The following is a 20223-nucleotide window of genomic DNA, read 5'->3' on the forward strand; positions in this document are numbered from 1 at the left end:
GTGGGCTATATGTGAGGTATTTTTTGCCTCTAATAAGGTTTTTATTTGCCTCTCAGAGCGCCCCCCCCAGCGCTCTGCACCCTCAGTGACTGTTGTGTGAAGTGTGCTGAGAGGAAAATGGCGCACAGCTGCAGTGCTGTGCGCTACCTTTATGAAGACTCAGGAGTCTTCAGCCGCCGATTTTGGACCTCTTCTCTCTTCAGCGTCTGCAAGGGGGCCGGCGGCGCGGCTCCGGTGACCATCCAGGCTGTACCTGTGATCGTCCCTCTGGAGCTAGTGTCCAGTAGCCAAGCAGCAAATCCACTCTGCACGCAGGTGAGTTCACTACTTCTCCCCTAAGTCCCTCGTTGCAGTGATCCTGTTGCCAGCAGGACTCACTGTAAAGTAAAAAACCTAAGCTAAACTTTCTCTAAGCAGCTCTTTAGGAGAGCCACCTAGATTGCACCCTTCTCGTTCGGGCACAAAATCTAACTGGAGTCTGGAGGAGGGTCATAGGGGGAGGAGCCAGTGCACACCACCTGATCTGGTAAAAGCTTTACTTTTTTGTGCCCTGTCTCCTGCGGAGCCGCTATTCCCCATGGTCCTTTCAGGAACCCCAGCATCCACTTAGGACGATAGAGAAATATATTTGCTATACTGCGGAAGCTCCTACACTATCACCCCTCACTAGGGAGGTGAGTATCCCCTGTCACACAATGTACCCCCTACACCAGGGAGGTGAGTATCCCCTGTCACAGTGTCCCCCCTCACTAGGGAGGTGAGTATCTCTTGTCACAGTGTCCCCCCTCACTAGGGAGGTGAGTATCCCCTGTCACAGTGTCCCCCTCACTAGGGAGGTGAGTATCCCCTGTCACAGTGTCCCCCCTCACTAGGGAGGTGAGTATCCCCTGCCACAGTGTCCCCCCTCACTAGGGAGGTGAGTATCCCCTGTCACAGTGTCCCCCCACTAAGGAGGTATCTTCTGTCACATTGTCCCCCCTCACTAGGGAGGTGAGTATCTCTTGTCACAGTGTCCCCCCTGCACTAGGGAGGTGAGTATCCCCTGTCACAGTGTCCCCCCCTCACTAGGGAGGTGAGTATCCCCTGTCACAGTGTCCCCCCTCACTAGGGAGGTGCCTATCCCTTGTCACAGTGTCCCCCATCACTAGGGAGGTGAGTATCCCCTGTCACAGTGTCCCCCCTCACTTGGGAGGTGAGTATCCCCTGTCACAGTGTCCCCCTCACTAGGGAGGTGAGTATCCCCTGTCACAGTGTCCCCCTCACTAGGGAGGTGAGTATCCCCTGTCACAGTGTCCCCCTCACTAGGGAGGTGAGTATCCCCTGTCACATTGTCCCCCCCTCACTAGGGAGGTGAGTATCCCCTGTCACAGTGTCCCCCCTCACTAGGGAGGTGAGTATCCCCTGTCACAGTGTCCCCCCTCACTTGGGAGGTGAGTATCCCCTGTCACAGTGTCCCCCCTCACTAGGGAGGTGAGTATCCCCTGTCACAGTGTCCCCCCTCACTTGGGAGGTGAGTATCCCCTGTCACAGTGTCCCCCTCACTAGGGAGGTGAGTATTCCCTGTCACAGTGTCCCCCCTCACTAGGGAGGTGAGTATCCCCTGTCACAGTGTCCCCCCTCACTAGGGAGGTGAGTATCCCCTGTCACAGTGTCCCCCCTCACTAGGGAGGTGAGTATCACCTGTCACAGTGTCCCCCCTCACTAGGGAGGTGAGTATCCCCTGTCACATTGTCCCCCCTCACTAGGGAGGTGAGTATCCCCTGTCACAGTGTCCCCCCTCACTAAGGAGGTGAGTATCCCCTGTCACATTGTCCCCCCTCACTAGGGAGGTGAGTATCCCCTGTCACAGTGTCCCCCTCACTAGGGAGGTGAGTATCCCCTGTCACAGTGTCCCCCCTCACTAGGGAGGTGAGTATCCCCTGTCACAGTGTCCCCCCTCACTAGGGAGGTGAGTATCCCCTGTCACAGTGTCCCCCCTCACTAGGGAGGTGAGTATCCCCTGTCACAGTGTCCCCCTCACTAAGGAGGTGAGTATCCCCTGTCACAGTGTCCCCCCTCACTAGGGAGGTGAGTATCCCCTGTCACAGTGTCCCCCCTCACTAGGGAGGTGAGTATCCCTTGTCACAGTGTCCCCCCTCGCTAGGGAGGTGAGTATCCCCTGTCACAGTGTCCCCCCTCGCTAGGGAGGTGAGTATCCCCTGTCACAGTGTCCCCCTCACTAAGGAGGTGAGTATCCCCTGTCACAGTGTCCCCCCTCACTAGGGAGGTGAGTATCCCTTGTCACAGTGTCCCCCCTCACTAGGGAGGTGAGTATCCCCTGTCACAGTGTCCCCCCTTGCTAGGGAGGTGAGTATCCCCTGTCACAGTGTTCCCCCTCACTAGGGAGGTGAGTATCCCCTGTCACAGTGTCCCCCCTCGCTAGGGAGGTGAGTATCCCCTGTCACAGTGTCCCCCCTCACTAGGGAGGTGAGTATCCCTTGTCACAGTGTCCCCCCCTCACTAGGGAGGTGAGTATCCCCTGTCACAGTGTCCCCCCTCACTAGGGAGGTGAGTATCCCCTGTCACAGTGTCCCCCCCACCCCCTTACTAGGGAGGAGAGTATCCCCTGTCACAGTGTCCCCCCTCACTAGGGAGGTGAGTATCCCCTGTCACAGTGTCCCCCCTCACTAGGGAGGTGAGTATCCCCTGTCACAGTGTCCCCCCTCACTAGGGAGGTGAGCAGCTTCCCACTGGGTTTTTTTTATTCTGCTCACGCGGAATGAGTGATATTTGGCGTATTTCACTTTAAACTTATTGTCTTGGAACTGAGGCTGAGACACGGCAGCGTGTTTAGTAAAATGATCTTCACTAAGTATATTTACTAACCAGCAGGTTGGGTCGCTTTGACCAATAGATTTAACACGACAATAAAAATAAATGCTAAGTTGGACTTGCTTAGCGTGTATTCCTATTGCTGTTTGAGGGCTGGCAGCGCTGACAACCGGCTGGTTAGTAGATATACCCCTTAGTGTTTCATCGTCTTGTGGAAGGATGTCTGTGCTCATGTAAGTCCGGAACTGAGCATCCATATTGATGTTACAGAGTGGAGCAATAGTACTGAGCTGAGGACAAAGAACAGTGTTAGGTGCAGTACAGAAGTGGTTTATGGGATCGGAATCGGAATAATGGGGGAAAAAGAACCAGGTCAGAGATAGACCTAAGAGCTGGGCAATGAGGATGGAGCTTATAGGGTAAGTGGTGCGGGAAATAAGACGGAGGAGCTATAGTGGGATGCTGCAGGAAGAACAAGGTGATGTTGCTAATGATGAAAACGGAGGTGGGTGAATAGTGAAATTTGTGGGTCTGAGTGTGGACAATCAATTTCTGTGAGCTCTTCCACGGCAGAAAACTAGGGGGGTCATTCCGAGTTCATCGCTAGCTGCATTCGTTCGCTGTGCAGCGATGAGGCAAAAAAACTGCACTTCTGCGTATGAGGCGCAATGCACACGCGCAACGTACTATTACAACGAACGATGCAGTATCACACAGGGTCTAGCGAAGCTTTTCAGTCGCACTGCTGCCCGCAGAGTGATTGACATGAAGTGGGCGTTTCTGGGTGTCAACTGACCGTTTACAGGGAGTGTTCGGAAAAACGCAGTCGTGGCTGGGTGAACGCAGGGTATGTTTGTGACGTCAAAACAGGAAATAAACAGTCTGAAGTGATCGCAAGCGCTGAGTAGGTTTTGAGCTACTCTGAAACTGCACAAAAAAACTTTGTAGCCGCTCTGCAATTCTTTCGTTCGCCCTTCTGCTAAGCTAAAATAAACTCCCAGTGGGAGGCGGCATAGTGTTTGCACGGCTGCTAAAAACTGCTAGTGAGCGATCGACTCGGAATGACCACAAATGTCTTGTACGTCTGCAACCTTGAGTTCTGAACTTATTTGCAATCATAACCTGTATGTCGTTCTTATGAAGTGTTTTATTAATTAAGCTTTGGGAAAAAAATCAGATTAAAATCTGTTTAATCTAGCGTATTCTCTGTGATTCTTATTGAACTTGCGCCTGTGAGGCCCAATGCTACGTCCCCATGTGTACTTAAGTGTGAAATATTAATATTTGTGCAGAGAACGTAAAGACTCCCTTAAGATGTTTCGTGGTGGCAGTGAAACTGTATTTATCCTGAGTGACCGAAGTGCGCACACGTCATGACCCAGCTGTCATGCACTGCGGTATCTGAGGGCAGGCTGGAATCGTGACAATTTATCTGGGAATTAGGGACAATATTTGGGAATTGTGGGGTGTGTTTAAACTGAAATCTAACTTGCAGTGTAAAAATAGGATTTTGGTTACCTACAGGTAAATCCTTTTCTCGTAGTCCGTAGAGGATGTTGGGGTCCATATTAGTACCATAGGGTATAGACGCGTCCACCAGGAGCCATTGGCACGTTAAGAGTTTAATAGTGTGGGCTGGCTCCTCCCTCTATGCCCCTCCTACCAGACTCAGTCTAGAAACTGTGCCCAAGGAGACGACATACTTCGAGAGAAGGAATTACACAGATAGTGGCGAGATTCATACCAACTCACACAACAGGCAAATCCGGCTAACACGCCGGAACAACTCAGCAACAGCAGAAACAGTAAATAACGCAGAACTTACCTAGGAACCAGGCAATACTGAACTATAAAACCAAAGCAGGAAAACGCAGCGCTGGGCGGGCGCCCAGCATCCTCTACGGACTATGAGAAAAGGATTTACCGGTAGGTAACCAAAATCCTATTTTCTCTTACGTCCTAGAGGATGCTGGGGTCCATATTAGTACCATGGGGATGTACCAAAGCTCCCAGTACAGGAGGGAGAGTGCGGAGGCTCCTGCAAGACTGCTTGACCAAACTTGAGGTCGTCAGAGGCCAAAGTATCGAACTTGGCAAACGTGTTCGACCCACACCAAGTAGCGGCTCGGCAGAGTTGCACAGCCGAGACACCCCGGGCAGCCACCCAGGAAGAGCCCACTGTACGAGTACAGTGGGCCTTTACAGATCTTGGACACAGCAATCCTGCCGTGGAATATGCATGCCTGATAGTGAACCTGACCCAGCGTGAAATCAACTGCTTAGAAGCAGGACACCCAAAGTTCTTGGGATCATAGCGGACCAACAGAGAGTCAGTTTTTCTATGACGAGCCTTCCTCTTCACATAAATCTTCAAAGCCCTCACAACATTCAAGGCCTTTGAAGCAATTGAGGAGTCAGTAGCCACTAGCACCACAATAGGTTGGTTGATATGGAAAGCCGATACAACCTTAGGCAGGAACTGTGGATGAGTCCTAAGTTCCGCCCTGTCTTCATGGAAGACCAGATAGGGACATTTACAAGATAAAGCCCCTAATTCCGACACGCGTCGGGCAAAAGCCAAGGCCAACAAAGTGACCGCCTTCCACGTGAGAAACTTGATGTCAGCTTCTAGCAGAGGCTCAAAACAAGCTGATTGCAGGAACTGCAACAGCACATCAAGATCCCAGGGTGCCGTAGGCACCACAAAAGGAGGCTGGATGTGCAGAACCCCTTTCAAAAAGGTTTGAACCTCAGGGAGGACAGCCAATTGTTTCTGGAAGAAGATGGACAAAGCAGAGATTTGGACCTTGATGGAGCCCAATCTCAGGCCCATATCCACACCTGCTTGCGGGAAAAGGAGAAAACGTCCAAGTTGAAACTCCACCGCAGGAAATTTCTTGGATTCACACCAAGAAACTTATTTTTTCCAAATTCGATGGTAATGTTTAGACGTTACCCCCTTCCTAGCCTGTATCAGGGTAGGAATGACCTCCCTCGGGATACCCTTCCGAGCTAAAATCTGGCATTCACCCGCCATGCCGTCAAACGTAGCCACGGCAAGCGAATGGCCCCTGCAGTAGCAGATCCTCCCGAAGAGGTAAAGGCCTTGGATCTTCCAGCAGAAGATCCAGTAGGTCCGCGTAGCAAGCCCTCCTTGGCCAGTCCGGAGCAATGAGGATTGCCAGAACCTTTGTTCTTCTTACCAGTTGAAGAACTTTTGGTATCAGAGGAAGTGGAGGGAACACATACACTGACGCGAACACGCATGGTGTTACCAGTGCGTCCACCGCCACTGCCTGTGGGTCTCTCGACCTGGAACAGTACCTTTGCAGTTTCTTGTTGAGGCGGGAGGCCATCATGTCTATGTGAGGAACCCCCCACCAACCGGTTACCTCCTCGAACACCTGGAGGATGGAGGCCCCACTCTCCTGGATGGAGATTGTGTCTGCTAAGGAAGTCTGCTTCCCAGTTGTCTACTCCCGGAATGAAGATTGCTGACATCGCTACCACGTGCCTTTCTGCCCAGAGGAGGATTCTCAACACCTCTGACATGGCAGCCCTGATCTTCGTTCCGCCTTGTCGGTTTATGTAGGCCACTGTGGTCACATTGTCCGACTGCACCTGAACAGCCCGATCCTGTAGAAGGTGTGCTGCTTGCAGAAGGCCGTTGTACATGGCTCTTAGCTCCAGAATGTTTTTCGGGAAAAGGGATTCTTGATCCGACCACCTTCCTTGGAAGGTTTCCCCCAGAGCGACTGCTCCCCAACCTCTTAGACTTGCATCTGTGGTCAGAAGGATCCAGTCCTGAACTCCGAACCTTCGGCCTTCCAGAAGGTGTGGTAGTTGTAGCCACCAGAGGAGCGAAATCCTGGCTTTCGGTGACAGACGTATCCTCTGGTGCATGTGTAGGTGAGATCCCGACCACTGGTCAAAGAGATCCAGCTGAAAGGATCGAGCATGAAACCTTCCGTATTGCAGAGCCTCGTAGGAGGCAACCATCTTCCCCAGAAGGCGGATGCACAGATGAACCGAGACCCGGGTAGGCTTTAAGACATCCCGGACCATTGATTGAATCACCAATGCTTTCTCCACCGGCAGAAACACCCTCTGCACTTCCGTGTCTAGGATCATCCCCAGGAAAGACAGCCTCCTTATCGGCTCCAGATGAGACTTTGGAAGGTCCAGGATCCAACCGTGCTCCTTGAGCAGATGTGTCGTGAGAGCAATGGATCACAACAACTTCTCCCTGGATGACGCCTTGATCAGGAGATCGTCCAGATATGGAATTATGTTCACCCCTTGCTTGAGCAGGAGAACCCTCATCTCCGCCATCACCTTGGTGAAGACCCTCGGTGCTGTGGAGACGCCAAACGGCAGTGTCTGAAACTGATAGTGATCGTCCAACAGTGCAAGATATACCTGATGCGGAGACCAGATGGGAATGTGGAGGTACGCATCCTTGATGTCCAGGGACACCAGGAACTCCCCTTCCGTCAGACCTGAGATGACAGCTCTCAGAGACTCCATCTTGAATTTGAATTCCCTGAGGTAGGGGTACAAAGATTTTAAGTTCAGAATTGGCCGTACCGAACCATCCGGCTTCGGTACCACGAAAAGGTTTGAATAGTAACCTTTGTTCCACTGATGAGGTGGAACTGGAACAATGACCCTGGACACCACCAATTTTTGGATAGCTTCCAGAAGAATTGTTCTGTCTGCCAGCAGAGCTGGCAATGATTTAAATATATGAGTTACTGCGCTTATGTGTGATAGCTGCTCCGTATAATATGAACAAATATGGGTTAGAAAAAAGAGCGCTTGTTAAGTGTAGTACCGCACATACCTGTAAAAAAAAAAAAAAAAAAAAAAATTTTTTGAGTTAGTAAGTAATGTTTACAGCCCCTTTTAGAGGTGTTGTTTTTTTTGAGATCTGGATTGAGGATTCCGAATACTGTGGTCCGGTACCCGATGCGGGTGTTGTTTATATGATGCAGTCCCGTTCTATCTATCCCTACTGACCCTACCTTGCAAGGCGCTGGCTGCGGCTTGCTTCCGGTTTTCAGACCTGGTCTCCTCGCCGCTTGCTAGCGGTGTCCGTGCAGGTTGTATCGCCGGGCGGTCAGTGATGACGTGTACCTGCACCTCCGATCTCTGTCTCTCTCTCTCCAACGCGTTTCGGGGTGTAACCCCTTTCTCAAGGATGAGGGAGTGTGATTTCCTTTTCCTTTTTATTTGTTAATTTTTCAAAAAAAACTACAAAAAACTTTATTGTTCATTTTGTTAAAAACCGGAAGTAATCATCCCGGAAGTTATGTGTTTGGCGGCAACCATGTGCCAATTTCATTCTGTTAAAAATTATGCTTTAAGGTATGGCGGTTTTATCAATAATTAAAAGTAATAGTAAAATAGATAAAAGTAAATTAAAATTTAGTTTGTATGAATTAATTTATGGAATTATTAATTTTTTAAAAATGCATTTATGTCTATCTCTACGTTAAGACCAGAGGGTTGTAATGTTTGCATGAAGTAAATCCATTTAGTTTCTTTTCTTCTAAGCTCCAGACATAGGTTTCCTCCTCTCCAATTTTTTTGCACTTTTTGTATACCCATGAATTTTAAGCTTGATGGTTCTTGTTGATGATGGTCCTTATAGTGTTTAGATACACTATGTGTCTCCAAGCCTCTTCGTATGTTGTAAATATGTTCCGAAATTCTGATTTTTAATTTTCTTTTTGTTTGTCCGATATACTGATATCCGCAAGGACATTCCAGGAGATAAATGACTCCTTCTGTGTCACACGTGATTCTTTCTCTGATTTTATATGATTTTCCTGTGATTTTTGATTTGAAATCTGTTATTGGTTGAATGGAGTTTTTATTTGTCGTTTTACAAGCTTTGCAATTCAAGCAGAAAAAATTGCCGTTACGTTCATTACGATCCATTCCTTCTTCATGTAAATGGCTTCGTACTAAGTTTTGTTTTAGGTTCTTCGCCTTTTTGTATATTATTTGTGGTTTTGATTTAATGTACGGGGTCAATTGTTTATCCAAAAATAAAATATGCCAATGTTTCTGTAGAATATCTTCTAGATGATGAAATTGGCTATTGTATTGGGTGATAAATGCTGTGTTGTAGTTGTTGTTGACAGTTTTGTGATTATATTGAATCATACTTTTTCTGTCAATAGTCTTTATTTTTTCTATCTCTTTGTTTAATGTTATTTCATCATAGCCTTTCTTTATGAATTGTTCTTTCATATTTGTACATTGTTGGTGGAACGTGTCTTCTTGTGTACAATTTCGTTTGAGGCGTCTAAATTGGCCTCCTGGGATGTTTTGGAGCCAATTCTTGTGATGATTACTGGAACGATTCAGCATGTTGTTACCGCTGACTTCTTTTGTATGATTCCTTGTATGTAATTGGTTATCCAGTACAAAGATTTCCAGATCTAAGTACACCACCATTTGTTTACTGATTGTAAACGTGAATTCTAGTCCATAATTATTGTTGTTTATGTATCGCAGAAAATTTGTAAGTGTTTGTGTTGATCCTTTCCAGACAATTAGTAAGTCGTCTATATATCTTTTCCAAAGGATTAGATGTTCTTTGAAGGGGTTGCTGTTCCAAATTTTCTCTTCTTCCCACCTAGCTACAAATAGATTTGCGTAGCTAGGCGCGAAAGAAGAACCCATCGCGGTTCCTTTCACCTGATTGTAAAAGACTTCATGATCCCAAAAGTAGTTTCTGTTGAGTATGTATTGTATACACTCAATAAGAAAATTTATCTGTGCGTTGGGTATTTTTGTACTGGTTGAAAGAAAAAATCTGCTCGCTTCACATCCCAGATCATGGTTAATGCATGTGTAGAGCGATCTTACGTCACAAGTACATAGGATGTATTCCTCTTGCCATTCAAAGGTATCAATTATCTGTAAGATATGTGGAGTGTCTTTGAGATAACTTTTCTGTTGTTGGACTATGTCCTTCAGGAAAGTGTCAACATATTGAGAAAGGTTTGATGAAAGTGATCCTATCCCCGATACTATGGGACGACCAGGGGGATTGGTCAAGTTTTTATGAAGTTTGGGGAGTTGATAGAAGGTGGGAATTCTAGGATGTTCGATATATATGAATTCCTTTTCTTTTTCTGTCAAAATTCCTATGTCTCTACCTTCTTCCAAAAGTTCCAAAAGTTCTTTTTGGTATAATTCTGTTGGATCTCCTTTTAAAGTCTTGTAGGTATTCGTATCAGATAGTATATTGAGAACTTCTTGTTGGTATTTCTCTTTTTCCATTATTACTAAACCTCCACCCTTATCGGCGGGCTTCAAGACTATAGATGTATCTTCCTTCAGCTCTTGTAGGGCGTCTCTCTCTTCTTTTGTCAGGTTGTATCTTTTCTTTGTGGTTTTGGAAATGTTCGCAATGTCTTTCTCAACAAGCCGTTGAAAGGTCTCTATATGAGGACCCTTTACATGTGCAGGGAAGAATGTTGATGTTGGTTTTAATTGACTGTGTAAAAATTCTGATGATTGTTCATTCGGAAAGGGTTCTGTAGATTTTTCTGAGAAAAACTTTCTAATACATAATTTGCGTATGAATTTATGGACATCTATGTATATGTCAAAACTATTTGCGTTTGAATGTGGTGAGAACTTGAGTCCTTTCTTTAATAGTGATATATGATGCACCGACAATTCCTTCTTGCTTAGGTTGTAGATCCCTTCATCCTCCAAATTAGATGTTCTTTCTATTGTTAGTTTCTTTTTGTGTATCTTTTTTCCACCCCTGACCCCCCTTCTCCTGATGAGAGGGCCTGTCGTTTTGTTTTTGGTTCTACTGATGTCTGTTTCCATATTGGAGGTTGTGGTCCCTCCATCAACTCCCCTAAAAAATGTTGTTCCTGTTCTTGATCTTCTTCATCTTCTTCCTCTTGTCTAAGTGTTCTCTTCTTTGATATATTGGCTAATTTGTTCTCTTCCACATTCTTCATAAGAGCTTGATATTCCAGTCTTTCCTCTTTCTTGGCTTCTTCTCGACCTTTATTGAAAGATTTTAATTCCGTCGTAGAATATTCTTTACGGTCATAGTGAAAATTTCTAGGATTGTATGGAAGATATTCTTTTTTCTGATATGGTATTCGTGGTCTTTCTTTTATTAGGGTTTTATTTGTTGTGTTTCCTTGATATGTTTTTTTTGGTGGTCTATAGGGAGTATGGTTCTTTTGTTGTGGACGTGTTTGTGAAGAATCTCGTTTGCTCTGTTTTGTAGTTGTTGTATATGGATTGGAGGTTCTTCTGTCATTCTTCGTATATTGTGGGTTTTCTTGATAGTCCCTGTAGAATTTCCTCTGTTTTTGTTGAATTATGTCTTCCTCTAATTTTTCCATTTTCACATTAGTCATTTTCATTAAATTAATATAATCTGGCATGTTCTTCAATGGTTCAAACTTATTCTCAGTTGTTTTTATTTTTTCACTCAATAATTCAAGAGATTTTTTTCTTTCTTTCTTCTATCAACTCCCCAAACTTCATAAAAACTTGACCAATCCCCCTGGTCGTCCCATAGTATCGGGGATAGGATCACTTTCATCAAACCTTTCTCAATATGTTGACACTTTCCTGAAGGACATAGTCCAACAACAGAAAAGTTATCTCAAAGACACTCCACATATCTTACAGATAATTGATACCTTTGAATGGCAAGAGGAATACATCCTATGTACTTGTGACGTAAGATCGCTCTACACATGCATTAACCATGATCTGGGATGTGAAGCGAGCAGATTTTTTCTTTCAACCAGTACAAAAATACCCAACGCACAGATAAATTTTCTTATTGAGTGTATACAATACATACTCAACAGAAACTACTTTTGGGATCATGAAGTCTTTTACAATCAGGTGAAAGGAACCGCGATGGGTTCTTCTTTCGCGCCTAGCTACGCAAATCTATTTGTAGCTAGGTGGGAAGAAGAGAAAATTTGGAACAGCAACCCCTTCAAAGAACATCTAATCCTTTGGAAAAGATATATAGACGACTTACTAATTGTCTGGAAAGGATCAACACAAACACTTACAAATTTTCTGCGATACATAAACAACAATAATTATGGACTAGAATTCACGTTTACAATCAGTAAACAAATGGTGGTGTACTTAGATCTGGAAATCTTTGTACTGGATAACCAATTACATACAAGGAATCATACAAAAGAAGTCAGCGGTAACAACATGCTGAATCGTTCCAGTAATCATCACAAGAATTGGCTCCAAAACATCCCAGGAGGCCAATTTAGACGCCTCAAACGAAATTGTACACAAGAAGACACGTTCCACCAACAATGTACAAATATGAAAGAACAATTCATAAAGAAAGGCTATGATGAAATAACATTAAACAAAGAGATAGAAAAAATAAAGACTATTGACAGAAAAAGTATGATTCAATATAATCACAAAACTGTCAACAACAACTACAACACAGCATTTATCACCCAATACAATAGCCAATTTCATCATCTAGAAGATATTCTACAGAAACATTGGCATATTTTATTTTTGGATAAACAATTGACCCCGTACATTAAATCAAAACCACAAATAATATACAAAAAGGCGAAGAACCTAAAACAAAACTTAGTACGAAGCCATTTACATGAAGAAGGAATGGATCGTAATGAACGTAACGGCAATTTTTTCTGCTTGAATTGCAAAGCTTGTAAAACGACAAATAAAAACTCCATTCAACCAATAACAGATTTCAAATCAAAAATCACAGGAAAATCATATAAAATCAGAGAAAGAATCACGTGTGACACAGAAGGAGTCATTTATCTCCTGGAATGTCCTTGCGGATATCAGTATATCGGACAAACAAAAAGAAAATTAAAAATCAGAATTTCGGAACATATTTACAACATACGAAGAGGCTTGGAGACACATAGTGTATCTAAACACTATAAGGACCATCATCAACAAGAACCATCAAGCTTAAAATTCATGGGTATACAAAAAGTGCAAAAAAATTGGAGAGGAGGAAACCTATGTCTGGAGCTTAGAAGAAAAGAAACTAAATGGATTTACTTCATGCAAACATTACAACCCTCTGGTCTTAACGTAGAGATAGACATAAATGCATTTTTAAAAAATTAATAATTCCATAAATTAATTCATACAAACTAAATTTTAATTTACTTTTATCTATTTTACTATTACTTTTAATTATTGATAAAACCGCCATACCTTAAAGCATAATTTTTTAACAGAATGAAATTGGCACATGGTTGCCGCCAAACACATAACTTCCGGGATGATTACTTCCGGTTTTTAACAAAATGAACAATAAAGTTTTTTGTAGTTTTTTTTGAAAAATTAACAAATAAAAAGGAAAAGGAAATCACACTCCCTCATCCTTGAGAAAGGGGTTACACCCCGAAACGCGTTGGAGAGAGAGAGACAGAGATCGGAGGTGCAGGTACACGTCATCACTGACCGCCCGGCGATACAACCTGCACGGACACCGCTAGCAAGCGGCGAGGAGACCAGGTCTGAAAACCGGAAGCAAGCCGCAGCCAGCGCCTTGCAAGGTAGGGTCAGTAGGGATAGATAGAACGGGACTGCATCATATAAACAACACCCGCATCGGGTACCGGACCACAGTATTCGGAATCCTCAATCCAGATCTCAAAAAAAACAACACCTCTAAAAGGGGCTGTAAACATTACTTACTAACTCAAAAAATTTTTTTTTTTTTTTTTTTTTTTTTTTACAGGTATGTGCGGTACTACACTTAACAAGCGCTCTTTTTTCTAACCCATAGCAGAGCTGGCAAGCCTGACTTGAAACGGTGAGGTGGGAGATCTTGAAACTCCAGCCTGTACCCTCTGGACACTATATCCAATACCCAGGGGTCCAGGCCAGACGACACCCAGACGTGGCTGAAATGCCAGAGTCTTGCCCCCACCTGACCTTCCTCCAGGCCTAGCTGTCCACCGTCATGCGGAGGACTTTGGGGTACCAGAAGCAGGCTTCTGGTTCTGGGAGCCAGCGGGAGCAGGCTTCTTTCCTTTAGCACGACCACCTCTGAAGGTGTTCGAAGGCTTGTTCTTTCTAGGCCTCGCGGGCCGAAAGGGCTGTGACGTAGCTGGTGTAAAAGGCTTCTTCGTAGCCAGTGCAGCTGTGTGGCAATCCACACATCCAGCGCCTCCCCAAAGAGAGCCTGACCTGTATATGGTAGGCCCTGCACACTCTTCCTGGATTCCGCGTCCGCAGACCATTGGCGCAGCCAGAGACCCCTGCGAGCCAAGACGGACATGGAGGAGATCCCCGCAGCCATGGAACCCAGGTCTTTCATGGAATCTACCAGGAACCCTGCAGAATCCTGAATATTACGTAAAAATAAATCAACGTCACCTTTATCCATCATAGTCGATTCCTCCTGCAGAGTGATTGACCACCTGGCAATAGCTTTTGCAATCCAAGCACAGGCAGTAGTAGGCCGCAGTATAGCCCCTGAAGCCGTGTAAATGGATTTTAGCGTGGCATCCAGCTTGCGATCTGCCGGGTCCTTCAACGCGGTAGATACCGGGACTGGTAATACCACCTATTTGGACAGCCTGGAGACAGAGGCGTCGACTATCGGCAGAGACTCACACTTTTTTTCTATCTTCCTCTGGGAAGGGAAAAGCAACCAAGACCATCTAAGGGATCTGGAATTTTTTCTCCGCATTTTCCCAGGCTTTTTTCAAAGATAGCGTTTAATTCTTTAGATGCTGGGAAGGTGAGGGGGGGCTTCTTATTATCCGTAAAAAAGGCCTCCTCCACCTGTTTAGGAGCTGTGTCAGTAATGTGTAACACATCCCTCACAGCTTCAATCATCAACTGCACCCCCCTAGCAAGTGATGCCATCCCTCTCGACACATCCCCGTCACTGTCTGCAGTGTCAGAATCGGTGTCCGTGTCATCCTGCATAATCTTGGCAAGTGCACGTTTGTGAGAATGTACCGCAGGGGACCCCGGGCAAGCAGTATCAGACCATACAACCATAGAGGATTGCAGTACCTGAGTGGCATGCTCAGTCCTAGCAACCCTATCTGAAATCTGAGAAATAGTCCCCCTAAGAGAGGCTAACCATTCCGGTTCTCTAGCTGGGATCGGCGCTACAACAGTGCAATCCTGATTACCAGTGACGTGCGGTGAGGTAAATGGCTGGGGAGGCACTGGCTTGTATCAGAGCCAGATTTACACACGTGTATATGAACCCAATAGAGGAGAACTGTATGTCAGGGAGGACTGTGCTCTGTTGCACACTTTACCCAGGTTACATTTTGTTAGCTTTCTATTGTACAGGAAGCTGACATCACAGTATACTGCTAGTCCTCTTTGACGGTTGTCACATTCTACTCAACTAAGACATATCATAAACTAGATATATAGTTCTATGAAATGTATTACTTTATAAATAAAAAGATAGAGATATTGCATGGATTTGTCACAGATTAATAGTACAACATTTTACCAGGGATCAGTATGAATTGCCGTTGGACGGGATGCCGGCTGTCAGTATATCGACAGCGGCATCCCGTCCATCAGAATCCCGACAGCCCCTCATTAACCCTCCTAACCCTCACCTTTATCCTACCCTAACCCTCCCTACTAGGTGCCTAACCCTAACCCTCCCCACTAGGTGCCTAACCCTAACCCTCCCCACTAGGTGCCTAACCCCTCCTGCTAAGTGCCTAACCCTAACCCTCCCATCCCTGAACCCTAACCCTAAACCCCCTTCTGACGGCTAAACCTAACACCCCTTCCCCCCCTCCCACGTGATCGCGTCCCGCTGAAAGAAGGTTCATGATTACGGGCATCGGTATTTAGATACCGGGATCCCGAGTCCTGTCTGGATGTCAACGCCGGTGTTCCAGCTGCGGACGGGATTCCGGCGTCAGTATTTCCAGCGCTGGGATACCGTCCATCAGTATCCACACTGCATCCCTTTTACCAGAGGGAGCATACAAAGTAAAGTTACAGTACGTTTTATTCCAGTACTGCTATGTAGATAAAAAAAAAAAAAAAAACACATGTTGGCAATTATGTGATAAAAGCACACACAAAACTAAAAATAATACCAAAAAATGCAGTTAATGTTATTCCAGTTTCAGAGGGCAACACTACAAAACAACACCTTAAAGTGTTCTATACACACATTAACTGCATTCTATATTAAATACACATACTGTAGCTAAATGTCCCACCTAGGCAATTCAGATTGGTCACTGCCACTTATCATCACATACAGTATAAATGTGCAGAGTATGCTACATGTAGTACTGTATATACCAGATTACAGTCACGGCAGCTCCTGATGTGCAGATTTTTATCAAAACAACAAGATGGGTGAGTCTGATATGTCTATGGGAGCGTTACACATGATTGCAGATTAGCAGTGTGCAACATTAATAGACCTAGGGCAGCATGAATGGTGCACTGCCCGCAGTAGTGGATCTTGCCACGGGCAAGCAGGACTTTTGCCCGGGGCGCCGCCTTCCGGAGGGCGCCGCACCATGGCAAGATCCGCCACTGCTGTGCCCTCCGCTGCGTCCCCCGGCTGTGTCTCCTGTGAAGGGAACTAGACGCGTAGCGTCTAGTTTCCCTTCGTGGAGAGGACCTTTTGCTGTGCGGTGTGCGATGACGTCATCACGCACCGCTCAGCATTTAAGCGGCGCTACTATTGTACAGGGGGCGTAACTGACCACGCCCCCTGTATTAAGCCACGCTCCCGTTTCCTGCCCGGGGGCGCAGAGAGGGCTCGAACCGGCCCTGACTACCCTGCAGAGCCAAAGTCCTCCGGTTCCCCTGTGCAGAGCTCTCAGCTTGCAGCTTCACACAGAGACTGCTGCATGCTGTGCACAGGGGTGGGCTGTCAGTGCCATGAGCCTTGACCTCTGCACCAGTGTAGGGCAGCAGGCAGGCTCATGTCACAGAGGAGAGAATGATTGATCAGCTGTGTGCTAACAGTGCACAGCATACTCACTCACTTTGGGGAACTGTGAGTATACAGAACTGAGGCACACAAAATGTGTTACAGGACCTCACCTAGCCAGGGCACAGGAGGCGTAGCAGCATCACCACAGCAGCAGTGCTGTCTCTGAAGTGCAAGTGAGCTGCCTGAACTTCCTGGTTACTTCCTGGACAGGTCACCTGATCATCAATGAGGCAGATGTAGTAGCTGCCTCTAGTGGTCCGTTTTCTCTGCGGGATTATTGGCTGCTGCGGAGCCCCGCCCCCCTGCACCAGGCAGTTCCTATTATCACAGGGGAGGCTGCACTGGATGCTGCCTCACGAATCTCGGTGTCTTCCTGAAGCAGTGCAACACTTGTGAGGTTACACTATGAAAATGATTTGAAGAATACAGAGATTATATATCATTATATTTATACGTTAGAAATAATTACTTTGTATTTTCCAGATTATTTTTATAATAAAAACTGTGTAGTATGACGGGTGAGGCTCTGCCTCCCCTGGCTGCACGTCCCTGCTGATTACATGGGATGGGATCTTCCTGGGAAGATAAATCCTCTGCAGCATATGAAACAGAGTCTCTAGACATGTTTGCAAATACACACCAAACACCCCACATACACGCAGAGTTTCCCCCCCAAGAATGGCAGAGAGACACAGAGATTGGAGCCAACCCACATACAGCGCTATTAGAGGTATATGGAGACCTAAACCAGCGCTGACTGTGTCCCTTAATAGGTGACAGAGTCTTCACACAGCCTCCCCTCCCTTCTACACCCCCTGGTACCGTACAGATAGCTGGAGGTGCTCTGGAGGGACCTGTTCATCCACTGGCAGTGAGCCGCAGGCAAGAAAATGGCGCTGAACGCTGCTGGGTCCGCTCTGAGAAGCTCCGCCCCCTTAATGGCGCTGTCTTCCCGCTCTTCTGAGATTATACTGGCCTGAGGATTTTGTGCTGGCTGAGATCCGCGGACCCCGACAGGTTGGATTTGGTCAGTGTAGGGTCAGGTGCTGGCTCAGGGCGCCCCTCACAGCGCCGCACCAAAGTACCGCTGAGCCGTCCGGGAGCGCAGTTTATACTGCGCTCCTACCCTTAAGCCGCCATCTTCACACTGACCCCCCGCTTGTGAGGGGGGACAGTGACTTACTCGCCATATTTCAGCTCTGCAAGGGGGTGGCGGCATGCTGCTGGGGTGAGTGTTCCCCTGTGGCGGGGCGCGGTCTGTCCCCTCTGGAGCTCAATGTCCAGTCAGCGGAGACAGTGGCTCACACCCTGCAGGGCAGACACTGCTCCCCCCCCTTAGTCCCTCGATGCAGGGAGGCTGTTGCCAGCAGCCTCCTGTAAAAAAACAAACTCTAAATAAACTTTTACTAAGAAAGCCCTGTAGAGCTCCCCTAGCTGTGACCGGCTCCTCCGGGCACATTTTCTAAACTGAGACTGGTAGGAGGGGCATAGAGGGAGGAGCCAGCCCACACTCTCAAACTCTCAAAGTGCCAATGGCTCCTGGTGGACCCGTCTATACCCCATGGTACTAATGTGGACCCCAGCATCCTCTGGGACGTAAGAGAAAATAAAGCTATCTAACGTTGGGGTCTATTTACTAAAGCCTTGGATGGAGATGGAGATAAAGTGCCGGCCAATCGGCTCCTGTCATTTTTCAAACACAGCCTGTGGCATGGCAGCTTGGAGCTGATTGGCTGGTACTTTATCTCCTTCCAAGGCTTAGTAAATAGACCCCTCTGTGGGCTACATGCATAAGCGGCTGGTATTTACCCTGCACAGAAATGATATAAATGCATTTGCTCACCTTGCATGGCAGCGTGGTTTGTTTCAGGCAGTTACTTGCTGTTTTTGCTTTACTTACTACCACGGATCAGGCCATTACGAGGTCCCAATCCTGATCACACACACAAGTGAATCACAACTGAAGCTGTGTGCTCACCTATAGGAGAACGACTTATTTCTGCTTATTATCATTTTTATTGCTATAATTTAGCGACTGGCGGTGGATTACCAGGATTACCGCGGCTGCAGCACGGGATTACATGGATCTGGGTAGAGCCGCCTGCTCATGTACACAGGGGCGGTAACTGTAGCAGTGTAGGGTGGAGGTTGTACTGTGCATAACAATACAGTTAGGGTGGGGGTAGAGCCGCCTGCTCATGTACACAGGGGCGGTAACTGTTGCAGTGTAGGGTGGAGGTTGTACTGTGCATAACAATACAGTTGGGGTGGGGGGGGAGGCCGACAAATGATTCCTATTGGCTCAGTGTTTCCAACAACTGCTGTAACTATTAGCCCACTGTCCTAGGTAGCTGGCACTGTGCCGGGTGCATCTGTAAGGGCAACAAACCGCCCTCCTGGCACTGACAATACACGTTACACTCAGTTATATTTACATCTGGGTCACATATTAAAGTTACACTAGAGGTTTTGAGGTGCGAGGTGAGATATTTTAATATAGTGAAAGGGGTGCAGAGTGTGAGTTACAGGGGCGGAGAAGCCAGCTACACGTCCTATGGGGGGCTATATGTCCCACTCACTTCCCTTGTCCTGTGTACAGTATATAAATCTCAGTATGTACGTAGACTGCTGCACAGTACCACTTCCATGTACGCAGTATCTACATCTCAGTATCCGTCACTCCGTATGCAGAGGCGTCACCCGGTCGAGTACCACCTGGTGCGCACTCTGAATCCCCTCGTGCGCCAAAAAGCAGGTGTGGCCTTACATAAAGTGGGCGTGGCATTGCGAGGAATCCGGCTGCATCATTCCGGGGGTGTGTCCAGCAGCTCTGGAGATGCGACACTCGGGGACAGTTTTCCTGCGCTGTCGGCTCCTCCTCTATGACAGGAGAATGTCACATTGTAGCATCCGGCCGCTCCTATCACTGCAGAGGAGACTTCATTTTGGTGTTACCCCTTCCGCGGGTGACAACTAGGTGCGGCCCGCACCCCCCATGTGTCTGTATGTATGTATAAACAGCTACACAGAACCACTTCCATGTCCTGTGCTGCATGCAGTTCTCAGTATATGTTCATATTATGTATGCACTGGCAGCTGCACAGTAGCACTTCCCATGTTCCACATACTGCATGTAATTATCAGGGGTAAATTTACTAATGCTTCTAAAACAGAGAATTGGTGAGGTTGCCCATAGCAACCAATCAGATGCTGTCTATCATTTCTCTATTGCCTTTTAGAAAATGATAAGACTTCATCTGATTGGTTGCTATGGGCAACATAATCAATTCTGTATTAGAAGCTTTAGTAAATATACCCCTCAATATCTATTCTTATGTATGTATAGCTGCACAGTAGCACTTCCATGTACATAAATCTTGGTATCTGTTTTTATTCTGTATGTATAGGTAGCTGCACAGTAGCATTTC

The sequence above is a fragment of the Pseudophryne corroboree genome, chromosome 10, assembly GCF_028390025.1.
Source record: "Pseudophryne corroboree isolate aPseCor3 chromosome 10, aPseCor3.hap2, whole genome shotgun sequence".
NCBI lineage: Eukaryota > Metazoa > Chordata > Amphibia > Anura > Myobatrachidae > Pseudophryne > Pseudophryne corroboree.